Source organism: Labeo rohita, chromosome 23, assembly GCF_022985175.1.
Source record: "Labeo rohita strain BAU-BD-2019 chromosome 23, IGBB_LRoh.1.0, whole genome shotgun sequence".
Lineage (NCBI taxonomy): Eukaryota > Metazoa > Chordata > Actinopteri > Cypriniformes > Cyprinidae > Labeo > Labeo rohita.
The window spans coordinates 21,013,988-21,036,149 of record NC_066891.1 but is presented as its reverse complement, the minus strand read 5'-3'; the positions used below and the strand labels follow the sequence as shown (position 1 = coordinate 21,036,149).

The 22,162-nt window shown below is 36.9% G+C and overlaps 1 long non-coding RNA gene across 1 annotated transcript in view; it reads left to right on the top strand.

Moving 5' to 3' along the window:
* The window catches only part of LOC127155034 (uncharacterized), a 46,972-nt gene extending 25,416 nt beyond the window's left edge, over positions 1–21,556 (top strand). The window contains exons 3-4 of the long non-coding RNA XR_007825524.1: positions 19,770–20,006; positions 20,138–21,556. This is a non-coding gene — a long non-coding RNA (uncharacterized LOC127155034). The remainder of the gene's footprint in view (positions 1–19,769; positions 20,007–20,137) is intronic.
* The last annotated feature ends 606 nt before the right edge of the window (positions 21,557–22,162 follow it).

Sequence of the window (22,162 nt, the reverse complement as noted above, 5' to 3'; positions counted from 1 at the left end):
GAGATAGAGAGAGAGAAAAGGAAGAGAGGAAAGGGGGAAAAGAGAAAGTCATAAACTGAAATGCATTTTTGTAACACAATGTAATACCATGTATGCAGACACACTGAGCTGTTCGAACAATAAAAGAAATATGTGGAACATATAGTCCTAGAAAAAATGCATTATCTTTAAATCTGAGACACAATTTGTGTCACATGTAACTTGGTTAACATACAAGCAAATTCATCCAAAAGTCTTTCACAAAGCAGAATAAAATCTATTTTAAACTAAAATTCACACCACAAGCTGGTATTATTCTTTAGGGTCTTCATGAAATGTCTGGTTAAGATTCCTCAATGGTCGTGTAAAACAACACCCTTTTAACGTTGTTGAAAACAGCTCTGTTCATAGCGACCTGTTTTGATGCATGGCTCTTTAAATGATAATGAGCTCTGCTCACTCCGCCCCTCTCTTCCATGGAAGAGAAAAGGTGATTTGCAAGTAATCTAAAGTTTGAGAGTTTGCGCATACATAAATTTAGGTGTATTTGTGTATTCAAAAAGAATCCACTGCGTTTTTAGTGGCTCTTGTGCCAGGAGAAAATGAAGACTCACTTTTGCTCACTTTTACATCAAACTACAAAACATCAGCATTGCTGATATAGACGCTGTCACTTCACCTGCTTGAGTGCGTAGAAAATGGCAGACAGCATACAACTGGCTAAGGGTGGAAATTTGCTAATACGAGACAGTCCATCAGCGGTTGTGGGCGGGGCTTGAGCAATATGACGTCATACTGCTCCAAAAATCGAAACGACTTGATAATTGAACTGTTTTGGTTTTCTGGGGATTCAAAAAAAAGGATTTTTATCATTGTGGGGCGGTTGTGTCCAAACACTGCTAAGACACATGTATGCAAACCATGTAAAAGTGAATTTTGCATTCGATATCCCCTTTAATAAGATTTTTTTGGTTTCTTAAAAACATTTTTTTTTACTATAAAGGCTACATAATGTAGCTTTAAGCTGCTGAGTGCATGAACTGGTATTAAAATATGTGACAAAACATATCTTGATTCAGCACTCTTCTTCAGTACCCTTTCACTCTGTCCTCTGTGTGCGCTGATCCACAGAAACAACTGAAATAAATAAAATGGACATAAAGGACATTTAATGTTTAACATTATAAGTACTTATTGTTGGTATTTAGATACTAATTTAGCATTTAGATGTAGGCTTACATAGAAGGTCAAGCATTTATTATTACAAACAAAGGCAAAAATGTGTTAATAGAACAATTATGCAGTACATCTGCAGTAGGGCCATGTATTCACTCTGCCCTGCCTTGTGTTCTACTTCCTGTTTTCTTGTCATCCTCTTCCACCTCTCTTCTCTTGCACCGTGTCCCAACTAGGCGTACATTTTTATTCCACAGTCTGGTTCTATAGTTAGGATGAAGATGGCGTACACTATAAAAAGTGTTTGGAATACTTTTACAATTACAATGGTTTATTATTATAGAACGAACGAAAATCTAAATATCACAAAACATGCATTTTATTGTAAATACTAATTGCAAGTATAATACTATGGCTAAAATCATCCGTGTATGTATGTGACCATCCTGACCTTCTATACGTCACTCGTCCTCAAATATGAATTGCAGAGACGTGGAGGAAGAGCGAACGAGAGGAGAGGGAGGGGATAGTGCACTGGGTATGTGGGTTGCTCTGAGGTATAAAGCAAAAGCGAAGTGGATGCGGGAGTGATTTAACAAATAGCCCATCATAAAAAATATAATGCCACTGTTTCCTTAAGCCAGATCAAACACACACTTACACTATGAATACATGCTTTTTCTTTAGGCTATCTAGGGAGAGTGGCAGCCAACTTCCCTAATGGCAAAATTATTAGCTCATGCTAATTTAAAGATCCAGGAAAGGAGCCTGAAGGACAAACATAAAGAACCGAACACAATGAGTTGGCCTAAACTGCAAAGAGCTGCCTTGTAAAAGCACCGACTTCAGACAGAATGAGAAAACAGACAGAGAGCGCTTAAAAGGCAACGAGGGAGAATGAGACATAAAAAAAGACAAAGCGAGACAAAGGAAGAGTGGAAAGTGAGGGGGGTAAATGGAAGTTAATTCTAGCAGTGTTGTCGTCTTCTGGCTTCATTAGCCGTATTGACAGGCCTGTGATGAATTCATTTTCTCAAGATTGTCTGCAGCCATCATTTACATGGTTTCATCTGTCATCAGTGGTCACTCCTGTTTTCCTCTCCAACCTCTTCAGTTCATTTCCTGCCCTTTACCTCTGAACAATGATCCATCCACCTCCATTCTACAATTGTAAAACACTGTTATCCTGATCTGACTGCATTAATTCTTGTTTGCGTGTGTTGTCTAAACTGATACAGGCTGTAATAGAGTCTCTAAAGCAGTGGTGTCAAACTCATTCTAGGTCCCAGGCCAGAATGGACTAAAACGCCTGCTACAACTGGCAATTCGGATATAGTATACGGATAATAGGAAAAATAAAATCTGATCTATTGCATTTCCCTAATTTAGAAACATTCTCACATGCTAATGCAAATTAAAAAAACAAAATAAGGCAGAATATAAACTTTCTAGGCACAATGTGAAGTTTAAAATCACTTTATGCTGCTTTAATAAACAACATGGTTGTAAAACAACAGGCAGATGATTAAAGATAGGCTAGACTTCCGGTTCATTATCCGCAATAGAGAAATAATGAGAATAATTACAACGTGCAGTAAATGGTAAAACTGTTTGAACTACAAACCAGTGTGCTCATGATTAAGATAATACATTAATAAATCCTTGTAAAACACACTGATATTGTAATATCAAGCAGCAAGACAAGCCGCTTTTTACAACTGAAAATAACTGGATGCAGATAAGACCGGAAGTCAGATCTATAAAATGTACAAATGGCCGCGTCCACTCTTACGAGAAGAAAAGAGTGGATACAAGGTTCTTGGCTTAATAAATCTGTGTGTGAACACAAAATTAGCTATAATAAAATAAAGAAAAATTTCTCAGACTCTAAAAGCATTGAATAAGCAAAGCAATAATTTAATGAAATTATGTAGGGTGGAGACGTAATTTTATCCACTGGGATTTTATTGGACTGAAACGCACTACACTATGATATTATTGGTTAGTATTATTTTCCCTGCTGACATGGTCGAAAAATCAGCAGACAAGTCATTTCAGAGGTGGAAATTTAGTTTGTCACATAAACAAACACATTGAAATTAAATTTGGTGCTACTAGTGGTGCAAAAAGTCACCTTTAAAGGTAAAGTGTGTATTATTTGTCAATGTCAAAATATTGTCTGCAGTATATTAATTGTTGGTGTGTGTACAGTATACAGTATGTGTTTTTAATGGACGTTTTTGACCTTTTTTTTTTTTATCTTATGCCATGAGCAGCACTATATTTTTTTAAAAGTGCACTATCAAGTTTTACAAACACAAAGCTTTTTTTTTTTCCGGCTGTCTACATAGTATCAAAATTTTGTACCAAAAAGCACTGAATCAATATTAATGTACTGTTATTTTAGTTTAATTTATTTAATTAGACTTATTATATTTAGCTTTTATTTTATTTTGTATTTTCAGTTCTAATTCTATTTAGCTTTATTTTATTTTATTTTTAGTTATTTTAGTACTTCAACTTATTTTATTCCAGCTTAATTTTAATTAGCTAAAACTATTTTAATATTTTAAATAGTTAAAGACATTGAGAAAGGATGTTAATACCGCCAGCAGTTTTTTTTTTCTTTCTTTCTTTTCGCACCCTATTAACTGCTGTGGGCGACTCTGCGAGGAGAATGAACTGCATTGCTCTGGGACAGCTGTGTCACCCACATATCCAGTTTCAGCTGAAAAGTGCAAATTTGTGCATATACCCAAGTGCCGTATTCTGCATTAAAGCACATACAAACAGCTTTAAGATGAAGCTGTAACATACAAATTAAAGAGCTTTATCTATGAATATATGACTAAAAAAAATCTAATTAAATTGTTTTATTTTTGTCCTTTTTTTACTTTTATCCTGTTGGCCCGGACACCTCCTGCATTTGTGTTTGACACCTCTGCTGTACTGTATCTGTGCACTTGAACGAATTGAAAATCTGTTATTTACTTTTTTAAATGAAAAAAAAAGAGCATCCACTCAAGTTTTCTGTTCTTCTTCTACAGGCTCCACGGTGTCCTTTTCCTGTCCTGAGTTTGGAGTTCTGGCACACATAGAGGTATCATCCTAAAATGCTTTGCTAAAGCTGGTAAAATGGAACCAAATCAACTGTTTTATGGATTTGGTCCCCTTCAACCAGCTGTAGCTGTGCATTGATCACCCCGTAGAGCTGCGATGAAAAAAAAGAGGCACAACGTACAATATTTGCTCTGTGTGAAGTTCACAATGCAGGACTAGCTGTTGAATGCATGTTCCTTTAAGCACTAATATCATGATTAAACACTCTTTGTCCTCTTAAAGCCCAGGTGAGTATTATATATGCCATGTCACTTATTATTTATGAGCTATAATTGTTGATTATGTATTCAAGCCAAATCACTATCATTGGAAAGAGGGCTCTGGGCTCTTTATGGCCGCCCATTGATTTCTTGTCTCTCCGCTGAAAGAATGAAGGGGGGTTGGAGAAGCTGGGGCTGGATGGATGTAGGGAACGAGGGAGTGGGTGTGTGTCAAACTGTTGAATAAGTAAAACAGTCGTTCCTTTTCTCTCTCTTTCCTTCTACACTTGTCGTGATTCTTAATGCACATGGCTGATCAATAAAAGCTCATCCTGAAGTTCATAAACTGCTGAAGTGGTTTTTGCTTTTGAAGTGAAACAGACTATTCAGCGGGAAATAATGTAGGGCGGGGATGTGATTTCATCTATTGGGATTTGATTGGACTCAAACACACTACACTTTGATATTATTGGTTAGCATTATTTTCATCGCTCACATGGTCGAAAAATCAGAAGAAAAGTCGAGGTGGAAAATTTGATTGTCACAAACACATTGCAATTTGATTTGGTGCTGCGTGGTGTGTCTATGGGCATTTTTAATAGATGCTTTTTTTACGCCATGAGCAGCCGTCTACATAGTATCATAGCCATATAAAATAAGTGCAACTGAAGTCATGTGATCCACACTGGCCTACAGTATCAAATCACCATAGTATCACAGTCTGTAAGGTTGTGTTAACAATCGCAGCCTGTCAAAGCCTGGAAGACATTGCTTGATGGATGGTGTAAGATTTAAAAAATTCCTTTCCTATATTTCTCTTTTATGGCACAATAAAAAGAGGCCATTATAAAATAACTATGTGTGCAATCAAAGAGAAATTTACTCACTTATAAGGACGTGCTGGAAGAGATGAGTACAGGCATGTATGCTCTCTTTAAAGGTTTCTGAACTGCTGATACCACCAAATGAGAGAAAAAATAAGTTTGTGTAAACACCATCATATGTACACATAGTAATGTACACTGTATCAACCCATTCAAACAGACTGCAGTTTCATTTGAACTGCCACTAGGGGCACAAAAATGACATACTGCGCCCTTAAATAAGTCATAAACACCCTAATCTAAAATTAATTTGAGTTTAACTACACATTGTTCTTGCAGAAGACATTCCATCTCTAACAGGTGAACATGCAAACAAACATACACAGAGCCATAACATATTTATACTCTTTTAACCAATAAAAAATCCTCTCATTGCGTAGCATATTTTTCATTATTTGCGTGATTAAGGTTGTAGCTATAAATATCAGAATGGCTCTGTTTAACCTCAGCACGCAACCAGACACCACACTTACACACGCTCACAAACACGGCAACTCAGCCATAATATAATATGATAAGGCTGCTCTTTGCAGAACATGGATTTATGAAGCGGGTGACATTGAAGAAGCCGGGAGCGCTGTGCCAAGCAACATAAAACAATAGCAGACATTTTAATATTGAGATTGAGAGGGAGGGAAGGGTGGAACGGGACATTGTGGAGAAAAACAAAAACGTCAACATGGCAGACTGAAGAGTCCGGCCTCGTTACTTACACCGTATTGATGTTTGAACACATTCATCACCTGCATTACAGCACGGCCCAGTGAACCATGGGAGCATTCGTACACACATACACTTTTACTGTCCCACTGGGGTCTCAGATATTCTCCATCTCGCATATTGCCCGTTTCATGACCGGTTGTTTGTAAAAACACAAATGTTTAATGGCTAATAAAGAAATATTTGGGTTTAGTTAAGATCAATTGACAGAATTTGTGGCATTATTTTGAATTGTCCCATAGTCACAGTTGTGTACTTGCTATGGCAGTGAATGTGTAAACCTGTGTAAACATAACTGGAAAAAATGCTTACCAGGCTTTTCTGTGTGTGGTTTTATACAATATAGCGACTGGGTTGTTTTTAACCAGCAGTTGGGTAAAAACTCAACTATTGCTTAAAATTACTATATTTATATATATATATATATATATATATATATTTTTTTTTTTTTTTTTTTTAAATGAACCCAAAATAGGTTGGAAATTAACATTTATTACACTCTAAAAATGCTGGGTTCAACTTGTTCGGTAATTTTATTGAGTTGTTTTTAATAGTGCTGGGTAGCTTTTCTGTAACTAAGTTGCTTGGTTATTTTTAACGCTGGGTTATTGTTTTCTACCCAGCTGCTGGGTTGAGCCTGTCTCTGATGAAACAACCTATGAGTGAAATGCGAGGATGTGGTCTGAAGTTCGTAGTTAGCACTGTGAACAGCAGCCCTTCACCAGTTTAGTTTTTGGTACTTTGATTCTGGTACAAAAATTACCAATGTTTCGGTAAAAAGCGATTACAGAGAATGTTTTAATGCACTAAAATTAAAATGCTACTTTTAAATGTTACATTTTTTGTCTAAAATGCTTGTTAAATGAGTTTAAATGTATGTAATATTGTAAACTATACTGTATTCACCCAAATAAATTCAATTTGTCTTGTATTTTTTCCATGTGTTCTTGCTTAATAATAAATGTTCATATTTTGATTGTTGCTGTTGCCTCTAGTAATTCTGTGTGTGTGTTTTTTGTAAGTTCCAGTCCATTTTAAGCCAGCAATATAATCATTTTTAAACAATAGTTGACTTAAATAAAATAACCCAGCATGTGTTCTGTCAAATATTTACCCAGCGCTGGGTTGCCAAATAACCCAAGTTGAGTTGTTTTTAACCCAGCATTTTTTTAGTGTGTAATATGTTCAATAAACATTTATTAATAAGCTGAATAATTAGTAATTAAATAATAAACATTTTTTAATTGCTTATTAATAAATATTCACCTTCTGATTATTGCTGATGCCTCTAGCAACTATGTGTCTAAATTTTAATTTTACAAACTACACTGTGAAAAAAAAAAAAAATGTTGAGTCAATTTAAAATAATGTTACCCTGCTGCCTTAAAATTTTAACTTCAGTCAACTCAAATAAGTTTAGTCAGCTTGAAATGTTAAGTTGTACTAAGTGAAAACTTATATATATGAGTTGACTAAACAAAAAAATTTGATTTGTTAAACTTAAAAGCTGGGCTTGTTACCCAGCTGCCTTAAAATTTTAAATTAAATGAACTCAAATATCTAAATTGTCACTTAGTACAAATTAACATTTCAAGTTGACTAAGCTTTTTTGAGCTGACTGAACTTAACATTTTAAAAGGCAGCTGGGTAACAAATTATTTTAAGTTGACTCAACAAATTGTTTTTACAGTGTATTTGGGTTCATTTTAAACCAGCTATACAGCAATTTTTAAACATTTTTGAACTAAATAAAACTACCCAGAAGGTTGGGTTAAACATTTAATTCAAACGCCGGGTCAAAACAATTTGTCCATATTTCACCCAGCATTTTTTAGAGTACAGTTTAAAAATTACTACATGGCTGACTTAAAATGAACCCAAAATAGGTTGTAAATTAAAAATCAGACATATAATTACTAGAGGCATCAGCAATAATCAAAAGGTAAACATTTATAAATAAGCAATTTAACAAAAAATGTTAATTTACTTATTATTTATGCAACCTGTTAATAAATGTTCATTTATTGAACATATTAAAAATGATTAACTACCAACCTATTTTAGGTTCATTTTAAACAAGAAATATAGTAATTTTTAAGCAATAGTGGAGTTAAAAAAATACCTAGAAGAGTGGTTTCAACATTTAATCCAACTGCTGGTTTGTCCATATTTCATGCAGAGCTGGAATGTTTTTAACCCCAACATTGAGTGTATGCAATAAACCCTAAAATGACTGTACAAATTATGAAGTTTCAACAGAGGAACTAATGTAAGTCCTTTCATATTTTTTTTTTTTTTTTAAGCTTCATGTTTGTCGAAAAAAAAGGGCCGCAATTTACTGTGGTAAATCAACATTAACATTACACTACAACATAAATGCTGCTGATTGAGCTTGACTTTGACACAGGTTTGAGTTTCATCCGGCCTCCTTTCTCTCCCCAATAATTTCTTTACTATGTATCTGTCGAAATAAGATGGCTGAAACGTATCTTCATTGAGAAATGTAACTGTCAGCAGAATCTGATGTAAGAACTCAATTATCTAGAAGTCTCCTCACAGCTTCCTCAACAACTCAAAGTTAAAGAACAGCACTTCCACTGTCATAAAAGCAGGCCTGCTAGAGACCAGATCGACTGCCGCTCTGACATACCAGAGCAACAGAAATCAATGAAGTCAATGTTGTCAGAAGATCTTCTGCCCGTGTCAGCCCATATATGCCCCTTTTTTGTTCTCTCTCTCTCTCTTTCTCTTACTCACACACACAAACACACACACACACACACACAAAGACAATGTCTCTCTATGCACATTCTTTATCATATGTTTGGCTGCCTGAAAACGCATACCATGAAGTAATTTCTTTTCTTTTTTTTTTTTTTTTTGGCGAGAAATCACATAATTATTCCTAAAAAAAATTAAGTCATTAGAAAATCAATTACCAAGCTTTTCCCTGTGAACAAAAGCACATTAGGGAGAGAACAACATTGATGCTCTGTAAGCAAAACTGCAAAATAAAGAAAACCATTATATACCATCTGTTTTACCCACAAACACAAAGCCGTTTTGAAAATCTAATAAGATAAGCACACATCATAGGAATATATCTAGAGCTATTTCTCTAGAAATTAATACTGTGCAGACAATGCAAAAAAAAAAAAAAAAAAAAAAAAAAAAAGAAACGAATGCTTTTGGGTCTCACGAAGCAGTGGACGGGGCAGATAAGTGTTGGCATTTAGCTAAGGGATCAAATATCTTCAGCTGTGTCTCCTATTTGATCAAAATCATTTTTCTGACTCGTCATTGCATCGCTGGGTCTTCTGGGAAACATGAAGGAAAAAAAACTTTGAGCTCGGCCAATGAAATGGGGCGAAGTTGCTGATGTGGCAATGGTCAAATGCTCCAGTCATCATCACAACAGCATGGGCAGTTTGATTGCATTGGGGTCCTCTGATATTTGAAGGTAGGAACATAGTGGTCTCATAACTCTATGTCACTTCAGGATGGGAACTTCCCTATTTCTGCAAAGTTCAGTTTTTTTGCTATTCAGCAGAAAATGTACAGCATTACTGTAGATACATGGAGAGTCATGTAGGAGGTGGTTTATTGAAATAATACATCAGTTTTACCACATTACTCAGTGGTTCTTACAGGGGGGTCCAAAAGACTGAGACCACAAGTGCGAAACACTTCAATGTAATATTTATTATAATTATTTTTGGTATTATAAAAAAACTAAATTTTTAATGACCTAAAAATAGTGCATAATTTTTTATATCAGCTACTTGTTGATATCTATTCATCTGAAGACATCCCCAAACTATAAACAAACATTTATAAGTATTACAGAGGTTTATAGAGTCTTCCTTTACTCTGCAGTCTTTTGAGGTTAAGTACCGTACCCATGAGACTGTTAACTGTCCCAGTGCCAGGACTTCAAGTACACGGTGCCTCCTGGGATTTTATATAAATTGCATCAAAAGAAAGCCGACTAGTATGCAAATCTTACAAAAGTATGTTTAAAACCAACAGAAGTAAATACAAAAATGACTTCCTGCTTTAATTACCATCATTAACAGTTCCTTCAGTCAATTCTATTACTGTGATTAACCTCCGTTAGCCTCTCAGTGTGGCGGGCATGATGCTGCACGCAGTGTAATTTAGTACATCACATACGCTTTTGTTTTTTTTTTTTTTGCATGCTAGTGTAATTGAATGGTAACTGGAGTCCATATTAATTAATTAGGCATTAGCTTAATGTGAAAATAAATGAGGAGATTTAGGGGAGGCTGGATACAGCTTCTGTAACTCAGAATAAAATTCTTACAAAGCTTTAGGAACTACTTTCTTTCGGATACACACAAACTAAGATCTTTGTTTATTTATCGTTTAACGCATATCAGCATCAAAAGCTACATTCAAACAGTCAGTGCCTTGCAAAAGTATTCATACCCCTTCATTTTCACATTTTGGGAAAAGCTTTGTACATCACCATTTGGCAATTATCTGCCAATCTTTTCCTCACCTCTTCACCTCTCAAGCTCTGTCAGCGTGGATGGGGGCAGACAGACATTTTCAGGTTTATCCAGAATTTTTCATTGGGAACTAGCCCAGACTCTGGCTGGACCACTCAAGGACATTCACAGAGTTGTCTATAAGCCACTCTTGCTGTGTGTTTAGGGTCATTGTCTGAGGTTCTACATGCTCTAGACTGGGTTTTCATTAAGGCTATTTCAATACTTCGCTGTGTTAAGTTTTCCTTTTACTCTGATGAGTCCATCATTCCCTGCCACTGAAAAACAGCCCCACAGCATGAGGCTGCTACCAGCACACTTTACTTTTGGGATGATACTGTGCAGGTAATGAGTAATGCCTGGTTTCCTCCATACATGATGCTTGGAATTGAGGTTCATCAGACCAGAAAATCTTGTTTCTCACAGTCTGAGCGTCTTTCAGGTGCTTTTTTGCAAATTCCAATGTTTTCATGTTGCCACACTGCCATAAAGACCAGATTGGTGAAGTGTTGCAGTGATGTTTGTCCTCCTGCAGGTTTCTCCCATATCCACATAAGATCGTGGAGCTAAACTAGAGTGACCATCAGAATCATGGTCACCACTCTAACCAAAGCTCTTCTCCATCAATTGCTCAGTTTGTCCAGGAGGCCAGCTCTAGGAAGAGTCCTGGTTGTTACAGACTTCTTCCATTATGGATAATTGAGGCTACATGCTTCTGTGAGTCTTCAATGCAGCAGAATTTTTTTTCTGAACTCTTCCCCAGATCTGTGGCTTGATGCAATCCTGTCTTTGAGCTCTACATGCAGTTTTCTTTTCCTTGGGACTTGGCTTTTGCTCTGATATGCATTTTCAGCTGTTCGACCTTTAATTAAAGGGGTCATCGGATGCCCATTTTCCACAAGTTAATATGATTCTTTTGGGTCTTAATGAAAAGTCTATAATATACTTTGGTTAAAAATTCTCAATGGTCGTTTAAAACAACACTCTTTTTACCTTGTCAAAATGAGCTCTGCAAAAATCATCCCATTCTGAGGGATTGTTCCTTTAAAAGCAAATGAGCTCTGCTCGCCACACCCCTCTCTTCTCTCTGTGGTGTGATGAGCTGCTCTGAGAGATTGTTTACTTTAGCAGCATTTAGTGCGTTTAGCGGCGAAACTTGCCAACTGGATCACGAATGATTCGCGTGAACATAGACGCATTTATGTAGATCGGGAGGCGCATTCCCTTCACAAACAAATGTAAACCACTACAAGTCTTGTGCAAGTAAACTGCCCTCATTGGTCAACGTTCCACAGTTTATTGTTGCATTTTTTGGTGCTGTCGTCATACTAATTTATAATTTTGAGCAGGAGTCCAGCATTCGTACGGAAAATATTTTTAAAATACACCTACTACAAAGACAGCAATAAGACGGCATTATGAAATGAAAAGCCGCGCTTTGATTTTGAATGACGAAGACGTGCCCACACACAGACATTCACAGGTTCATTTTAAGCAGTATTAGCAAAAAAACGAAGCTACTGCTGTTCACGGAACTGTAATTACCCATTATACAATGTGATATAAACCTGGTTCGTTGGTCCATTGGATCGGATTTAACATAAGCAGCAACATAACAAAATGTGAAAAAAATTAAAGGGTGTGAATAATTTTGCAAGGCACTGCACTACAATTAAACTCATTTCCCCCTACTGTATATAGTATATAGTTCTCGCCCATCCTCGTGTTCTGTATTAAAAAACAATACTCCTTTTTTCCCTAATAAAAATTCAACCTTACTGCTAAGGTCAACACTAAACTTCTGTGCAACTTTGAGACAACATACAGCACCTGACAACACAAGGCTGACATCTTTATAACACGTGCGCACACACAAACATGCTGCCGAGCCTGTGTTTACTGCCTGTCACATCACAACTACACACGTAGCTGAAAACAAACCCTCTTGACTATGTCTAATGCAATCATGGAGTTGTACATCTACAGCTGGTCCTGACAGAGCAGAGAATCATGTGTCTCTCTCTCGCACACGCACACACAGCTCCTCCAGACTCCAGGAGAGAGAGAGAGAGCAGAGCACCACGTTACGCCCTTCAGCCGACCGCCACCGACAAAGCATCCCCTGGGACCAAGTGGGACAGAGAGAGAGAGAGGAAGAGAGAGAAAGCTAAAGAACTGAACAGTGACATTGGCAGGGACGCAGAGTGAACTCTGCAGCAGCCAAACGACAATACCGAGAAAAAGGTACAGAGAATGAGTGATAGAGACTGAGGGAGATTAATCTAGAACATTCGCAGAAATTTAGTTTTGAGGTTCAATGTAAGATAGCACAAGCACACTTTTCAAGCAAAACATTTCACAAAATCCTATTTGTAAAAATAAAATAATACAAAAAATATACAGTTTAAAAGAAGAAGTTCAGAAGTTTAAGTGATGAATTACAACAATGGCCTCCTAAGACACCTGTGAACTTGAAGAATGAATGAAACACATCCAAAAGGGTTAAAGGTGACATATCATGAAAATCTGACTTTTTCCATGTTCCATGAGCGCTATAAGCGGGTCCCTGGTGCATCTACCAACCCAGAAAACGGCAAATATAACAACTTATATTTTACATTTTTTGGTAAGCCTTTCTCTGGAACTTTGTGAAAAAAACGAGCCGCTCATAATTCGCTGCATGTTTCCACCCAAGGCGCCGACAATGTGTTTTTGCAAGTGACAACGGTGTACCAGTTCCATATCTAATACATACTATTTTTTCCCCAGCTGTTTACCTTCACAGACATAACCAACTGTTTTTGTAACTCATTTGTGTTTTTAACATAAACTTGTGTGTATTTGAGTAGTAAGTAATAAGACATGAAAGATAAGTTCAGTTTAGTACTCATATGCCATGTGACAGATGTTTTCTGTGTGCATGTTTTAGATATGTGCGCTCAGAAAGCTGTGAAAAAAAGCTTGAACTAATATGATTTAAAATGCATTATTTCAGTGTGATATACATGATAATCAAAACCAAACAGATGTTTTTTGGCAGAGTATCTGAGGTACAAGGTGTAAAGGGACAGCCCTGTTCTGGAAAAGGGGGTGGGGAACAGTAGCTCATTTGCATTTAAAGAGACATGCATGAAATCAGCGTGTTTCTGCTTCCACTCAAAATAGGCATTTTCAAATTATATAATAAATGATCTGTGGGAATTTTGAGCTGAAACAGACACATTTCGGGGACATCTGAGACTTATATTACATCTTGTAAAAAGGGTCATAATAGGTCTCCTTTAAAGGTCATTGCAAAAATGGTGCAGGAAAGTTTATTAGTTGTGAGAAAAGCTTATATGTTTCAAGATGCCACTTGGTTTTGACATTTTGACACTATTAATTGAAAAAACATACTTTTTGGGGCCCTGTGTGTGTGTGTGTGTGTGCGCGCATGGCTCTAGAAAAAATTCTTAAATTAGCATCTCTACATGTACAGCAGTCATTTAATTCCAGTGTCTGCTGATTTCTAACACAGGCATAACTCATTCTGCTTAATGAAGTACTATCACTATCCTCTTACAATAGGACCAGCTAGATGGCAAAAACAGTTCTAGTAGTAACTCAAAAGTAACTGGAATCAAATAATAACTATTGACCATGTCAAAGAGTTGAAAAGAACATTTTTGAGTGAGGAAAATAAGGGTTGGATTCTGGCAGAGGGATAAAGTGACCATCAGGTTGCTTCCATCCTTTCCAAGACAGTAGTTTAAGTTGCAGGCATTGGGGACAACAAAGCTACAGACTGGCAGAGGGGGAAATCGACTCTCCACTGACCGGGATGACTGACAACTCATTCGAATGTCACTCAACAACCATAAGATGACATTAAGTGACCTACAAAAAGAACGGCAAACTGCTGCTGGGGTGAAGAGCATGGTGAGGACAGTTCAAAGCTAGAAAAAAAGCCCCTCATTAATGAGAAGCAAAGAAGAGTCAGTCTGAGGTTTGCAAAGACCATATGGATTGGACCATAGAGGATTGGAGTAAGGTCATGGTCTCTGATGAGTACAGTTTTCAGCTTTGGTTGTCCAATGGTTAGGCGGAGACCTGGAGAGGCCTTCAAGCCACAGTGTCTCGCATTCACTGTGAAATCTGGTGGATTATTGGTGATGATCTGGGGGTGGTTTAGCAAGACTGGAATCAGGAACATTCATCTTTCTGAATGTTGTATGATGTATGATGTAAAAATGTTTACATACAGTCCACAAGAGAAAAATTGTTGAATTTATAAAAATGACCCCATTCAAAAGTTTACATATGCTTGATTCTTACTACAGTGTTGTTACCTGAATAATCCACAACTGTTTTCCAACATCTTTCAAGTATTTGAACCTTTTTCAACAATGACTGTATGATTTTGAGATCCATCTTTTTACACTGAGGACAACTGAGGGACTCATATGCAACTATTAAATGTTCAAACGCTCACTGATACCTCAGAAGGAAACACGATTCATTAAGAGCCTGGAGTGAAAAAATTTTGATTTTAAGATCAGGGTAAACTAAATTTGTCCTCTGGGAAACATACAAGTATCTTCTGTAGCTGCTGAAGGGCAGTACTAAATGAAAAAGTTTAGGCAAAATAAGAAAAATGTACACATCTTCATTCTGTTCAATAGTTTACACCCCTGGCTCTTAAAGCATCAGTGACCATTTGAACCTTTTGTAATAGTTGTGTATGAGTTCCTCAGTTTCAAAAGATGGATCTCAAAATCATACCATACTTCCATACTTTGTTGGAGAGTGTTCAAATACACCAAAATTTTTGGGACCTGAAGGACTTTTCTGAAGAACTGCAGGTAGTTTAACTGTAGGACAATGTTCCACGCCACACAGCAAGGACAGAGAACCATCAGATCAAGACCCTGTCACAGCCAGCCCAATCTCCAGACCAAAACCCCACTGAAAACCTCTAGAATAAGATCAGGAAGAATATAGATGGTCACAAGCCATCAAAGCAGAGCTGCTTGAATTTTTGCACCAGGAGTAACGCATGAAAACTGTGATTGAAAACCAGGGTTATTCCACCAAATATTGATTTCTGACCTCGTCATAAGTCATAATATTAAGCAGAAAAACTGTATTTAACATGATAAAAAAAGAAAGAAAAAAATGATTCTTGAGCTCCTAATCAGCATATGTGACCCTGGACTACAAAACCAGTCATAAGGGTCAATTTTTCAAAATTTAGATTAATACACCATCTGAAAGCTGAATAAATAAGCTCCCCATTAATGTTATTGATTGTTATTATGTTACTGATTGCCATTGATTGTTAGGATTACAACAATTTGAAAATCTGGAATCTGCGGGTGCAAAAAAAAAAATCAAAATATTCAGAAAATCACCTTTAAGGTTGTCCAGAAAAAGTTCTTAGCCATGCACATTACTAATCAGTTTTAATATATGTGCGGAAAGAAAATGTACAAAATATATTCATATAACATGATCTTTACTTAATATCCTAATGAATTAAAAAGAAAAAAATGATAATTTTGACCCATACAATGTATTGTTGGCTATTGCTACAAATATACTTGTGCTACTTATGACTGGTTTTGTGGTCCAGGGTCACATATTAGAATGACTTCTGAAGAATCATGTGACATTGAAAACTGGAATAATGACACTGAAAATTCACCTTTGTCATCACAGGAATAAAGCAAATTTAAAAATATATTCAAAAATAATATTTTACATTGTAATAAAATAAAACTCACAATTTTACAATTTTACTGTATGATTATATAAATGCAGCATAAGAATATAAAAAAAGAATTAACACATATGTCATACATGTATACAATACATATATAGTCCACATGTCAGTTTTACTTCTGCAACAGCATAATCATGTTGATTTAGTCCAGCTAGGGGTTTTTAATTTGCCTTTGCATGGTAAATTTCCTGAAGGTGCTGGAGGTGCATGGTTAATAAGCTCACTAAACTGCAGTTACACAGCGCTGCATTACGGAGGTTGGGCAATGTAAAAAAAAAAAAAAAAATCTGGATCAGCACTGCACTGACTCCCTCTCTGAGTCAGAGAACGGGACCCTAAAGGAACAGGAAGCAGAGAAAGGGAGATGCTGAAGTAACCAAGCACTAAATTCTATCGCTTCACTCCCCTAATGCTGCCAATCCTCTGTCTCCGTCCTCCTTCACACACCAGCTGCTCTCCGCCACTTCTTAAATCTGATTATGAATCTCAATAGTAGGCACTTTCCGTACACACGTGTCTGTGTATACATAGAAGCATAGAAAGAGTATGTGTGTATCGAGGATAGAGCTGCTTCGCTTATGTGTTATCTGTTCTTTCAGGGCGATACAGACCTTACACACACAATCTGAGGCCTATTTAGCAAGGACAGTGAAATATAAGGACAAGACAGAGGGCCACAGAGACCGGAGACGTCAGTGCATACGCATATATATAAACACCCTGACTACCCCATCAGTATGAAAAAAACATCAGTTATGCAGAATTAAGCAGGCTCCGTTACACCTGCATAGTAGGTGAATTATGAGAGTAACGCTTTCACACTCAACAACACACACACAGTTAGAGAGAAGACAAAAAAAATAGACATAGTAAACGTTCTTGTAAACAATTCCGACTTTGTGTGTTTTTGACAAACATAAGAGTGAGCAAATGCTGTTTTTCCACCTGTTCCCCCAATATTACTTCTTTAAAGTATCACACTTTTATTATAGGCGGTGTAGCTTCAATGCAGCTTCAAAGGGCATGATCCCAGCTGAGGAATATAGGCTTTATCTAGCAAAACGAAATCATTTTCTAAAAAAAAAAAAAAAAAAAAAAATATTCTTTTTAACCACAAATGCTCGTCTTGTACTAGCTCTGTGATGTGCATCTATGACTTCACATATTACGTAATTAGCTCTTTGTCTGTGTACTCTGGTTCATAAAGGTAGGGTAGGGATGACATGGAGGTGAGTAAATTATCAGGAAATTTTTATTCTGGAAGCAGAGGTTGTGCTAGACTTCAACATTATCCGTCATTTCGACAGACAGGGTCATAAAAATTGTGTCATAATTTATTACTACCAGTCATTTTAATTTTCATATTTTTAATTAGAATAACACATTTAATTGCTTTTATTTTTGTTTCCATTTTCGCTTTTAATCATGAACCTACAGGACGACAGCGCAGTGTTCAAAAACAACAAAATACGCTAGGGCTGTGTAAAAAGAAATAGAAATAGATAGATTAATAGATTCTCATTTTTAATGAACCAATATTGATTCTTAAATCACAATCTACCTCTTGGTCTATGCTGTTTTCAGTTGATGAATGGACAGTACATAGTGTGTCTTCCTTCCAATAAATATAAATAAAGATTTCAAATTCTGTAAATTTCCTTAGGAAATTCAAGCAATAAATATCGTTTTGGCGCTCTTTAATGTGGCGTGATAGATCGTTGTAGCTTCTGCGTACTCGCCTGTGCGTACTCAAACGCATAGGAAAATATTTGTGATAGTTTCTTTTTTGTTCTGGATCCCATGCTCTGCTGCCACACTGGAGCGCACTCGCCACCAACAGAACAGGGGTGGGAATTACAGCTACAATTTACAATAGATCACCCTCAGTGTAATCTGTCAAAATGACGGACTGCCTTCAGATTTTTCCGTCTCTGATAAAAAAAATCCGCCAATGACAGAGAATTTTCGGTTAACGTGATCTCTGTCTGGAAGTGAAGTAATGCTTTAAGTATTCTGTAACACAGAAAGGACATAATAGCAGCACAATATAAACCAAATTTCATTACTTTCTTCAGTAAAAGTTTAACCTGCCCTCAATGGGCAGGGAGTCGGGCTTGTAACCAAAAGGTTGCGGGTTTGAGTCCCATGTCTGGCAGGGATTGAAGGTGGGGACAGTGAATAACCAGTGCTCTCTCCATCCTCAATACCATGACTGAGGTGAGTCCCTTGAGCAAGGCACCCCCAACTGCTCCCCGGGTGTTTGTTCACTACTCACTACTGTGTGTGTGCACTTGGATAGGTTAAACACAGAGCAAAAATTTGGAGTATGGGTCACCACACTTGGCCACACATCCTTTCCTTTCCTTTAATTATTTTATAACAGAACACAGACAGAAAGCAAAAAATAAATAAATAATTAAAATACAATCTTCTTCTACAAACTTCTTCAACACTACAACTGATTTAGTTGACATTTAAATGGGTTGATATAAAGCAGACAACAAGTACATTACTCTATAGCAGGGTTCCTAAGGTACCAGAGCCACTTTTCTGTACTTCAACATACCAGGCTGTAATATTCAAATAAACCCAAAGACCTTTATTAGTTGATTCACTTGCTTTTAATTAGAGTCAGAACTAAATTCTGGGGATGAGGAAGCCTGTGCTATCAAGTTAGAGATAAGGATCATGCAAAAGAATTAAGTTCAAGCCAAGAAAACCCAACATGTTTAATCCCTTCATAGATCCCAACCTAAGGCTATAAAAGAAATTTAAACTGACAGCTCATGCTTTACTTCCAATTTCCTTCAGCAACTTCTAATTATTATCCATATACTACTAGACACCAGTGACAGCAGACTTGGCATTCACAGACTTACAGAAAACAAAACCGATGAAGGCAGCCATATACTGTACATATACTTCTTTCCTTAATACTGATCATTACCTTGAAGGAAACACCTAGATCAAGAGGTCCGCACTTTTTCCCTTCAGATTCCTCGGTGTAATGGCTTTGAGAACTGCTGATTTTATTAGCTGTGATCGGCTCACCCACTCTGAAAATTACCAATTGAGTTTCTCCAGTCCTGGGCAGGAATTCAAACCCGCAGCGGGTCACGATGTGTGTTTAAACTTTGTCACCCAAGCGCATCACATTCACTAATCTAATGATAAATTAATCAAGATTTTGAACTGACCCGCTATTTTAGCAGTTTCACCACAAGACTGCTGACTCCGGAGCTTTAACAGGCTCCGCTTCCCTCCATCAGGGAGCGGGCCTTAGTTACCTCACAGCTGTTGTGTGAAACAATATGATTGAACCTTTTCTTTTTGAGACAATTAACACGATAAATTAACTTAATGCTCACGTCAGGCTGTTTTACAACTTCCTCACGGCCTCTTTGTCTTTTCCCTTCAGCTCTTGTCAACACACACCAATAACCAGGAGACGTCTTGTATGTTAGTGGTTTTCCTGCCATGCGACTGTGAGAGGACAGGGGAAGGAGAGAAGAAGAAATCAATAGGGAGCCAAATTGGAGAAATTCTTCCCATTACTCTCCCTGTTTCCCATTCCACACACCGCATCACTGATACAGCGGCTGCCGCTGCTCTGGTCCCGGCTCATCCTCTTCAGACACACGCTCGCTGACAGGAGGTACACACAGACAGGCAGTTTGCATTGATATGTTGTCTCTTTTCTTGTACTGTGATTGTATTTAGGTTTTTAGGTTTGTGACATAACATCATGATTTATTTTTACCATCGCTCTCTCTTTCTCTCCAACAGACATCAATTGAGTTTGAATCCATTGAAAAGCCACAACGATGTGGTTCACACAGAGGTTTATGTCTTCAGCTTGTCCGCACACGCTCAGCCGCAGCAGTTCAGCTCCATCAATCAGCCAGAACAATTCTGAAGCTCATCAATTTCAATCTGGAAAGATTTCCAGCATCAAATCTAATATATTATGTGCGCTCGATAATGCAGAGACTCCAGCTTCGCATTAACATGGGCCTAATGATACTGATGTGCTATTCTCAAATATAGTGCATACACACAAACAGTACAAAGGTAGGAAGTCATCACCGATTAAACCGACAAGGCTGCTGTTACACCGACCACCCTCTGCGGTCCAGGACAAGATGTTTAAATGTTTAATATGAGAGAGCAGGGTAAGATTTATCAGTAGATATGTTCTGGCTAAAGACTAGTCATGAATTATTAAACAAAGCATTTTCCCAAAACGGTGAGTGTGGGGTAAAGTGTGACAAGTGATTTGGAGAAAGCTTGACTAATGGTGATAGTAAGCTTTTCTTTCAAATACTATTACACGTGTTATTATTCTAAGAAATACTATTAAAAATGTCAAAACCTTTTGACTACATTAAAATATTTAAAAAATTGTTCCAGTGGATTGAAAAAACTGAATATATGCTGAATGGAAATGTAAAATCACTCTGACAGATGGCACAGCCATTTATAAACACTACATTATTAGGCATTACACAGAGGTAAGATGAAAAGAAAATGTCACTGAAACTGAAGACACTTGGTTCCCATTCATTTACTCACTCATTCACTAGCCATTCAATTTCTCTCAGAATTAAGCTGTGAAAGGTTGTAAAACCTCTCACTGCCTTCTGCCATGTTTTTCAAATTACGCTAATCAAATACGGTTTGAATGAGAATTAAAATATGAATTCGGGAATTTTATTGTGGTTTATCGCCAAACTGGTAACCGTTTCATCCCTGTTAGTTTTTAGTGGGCAGAATGGTTTGCTTTTACTCTGTAAAAAAAAAAAAAACCTATTTTAAAGCGATAGTTCACCCAAAAATGAAAATTACCCCATGATTTACTCATCCTCAAGCCATCCTAAGTGTATATGACTTTCTTCTTTCTGACAAATACAATTAGAGTTAATTAAAAAAAAAATGTCCTGGCTCTTCCAAGCTTTATAATGGCAGTGAAGGGGTGTTGAGATTTTGAAGTCCAGTAAAATTCATCCATCCGTCATCAAATATACTCCTCACGGCTTTGGGGGGTTAATAAAGTCCTTCTGAAGTAAATCAATGTGTTTGTGTAAGAAAAATATCTATATTTACAACTTTAGAAGCTGTATTCTCTAGCTTCCACTAACTACGTGCGTTCATGAGAAAGTGGTGTTCCAGCCAAAAATGTAGTAGGATGTAAGCATAGCGTATGCACCGGTGCACCAGAGGAGAACTTAAGTAATACTGGCACATCTTACCCCATTCTGCCCCTACAACCCGTTTGCGAGCAGCCACTTCCACTCATCCATTCTCGAAACTGATTGTGAAGAAACTGTAGCCATCTGCCTATCAGTTCAGCCTGAGGACAAGAACAACAAAAGAGAAAGAGTGAATTAATATTTTATTTTGAACACATTATGAATTCAGTTAAGACATGTAAATATACTCATGTTTATTTAACAAAACATGATTTGAATATCACAAGACATAGGCCACATTTTGCACATTTTCCACATTTTTTCACATTTTGTGTTTTGCTAAAAATCTCATGAACAGGTTCAACTTCATGATGATAAAGTTTTCTATTGATGTTTAGAGGAATCCTGTGCCATAAATTGTGTAGTTGTGCCACTTTAAAAGGACTGCTTCACTGGGTGGCTCTTATTTGGAAAGTAAATCCAATCTATTTCTTAAAAAGGCTAAAGAGTCCACTGGAACAAAGTAGGGGTCGACCGATTATTGGCATGGCTGATTATCAACACCAATATTAAACATTTTTATGGTTATCAGTATTGGTCATTAAACAAAACCTATTTGCTG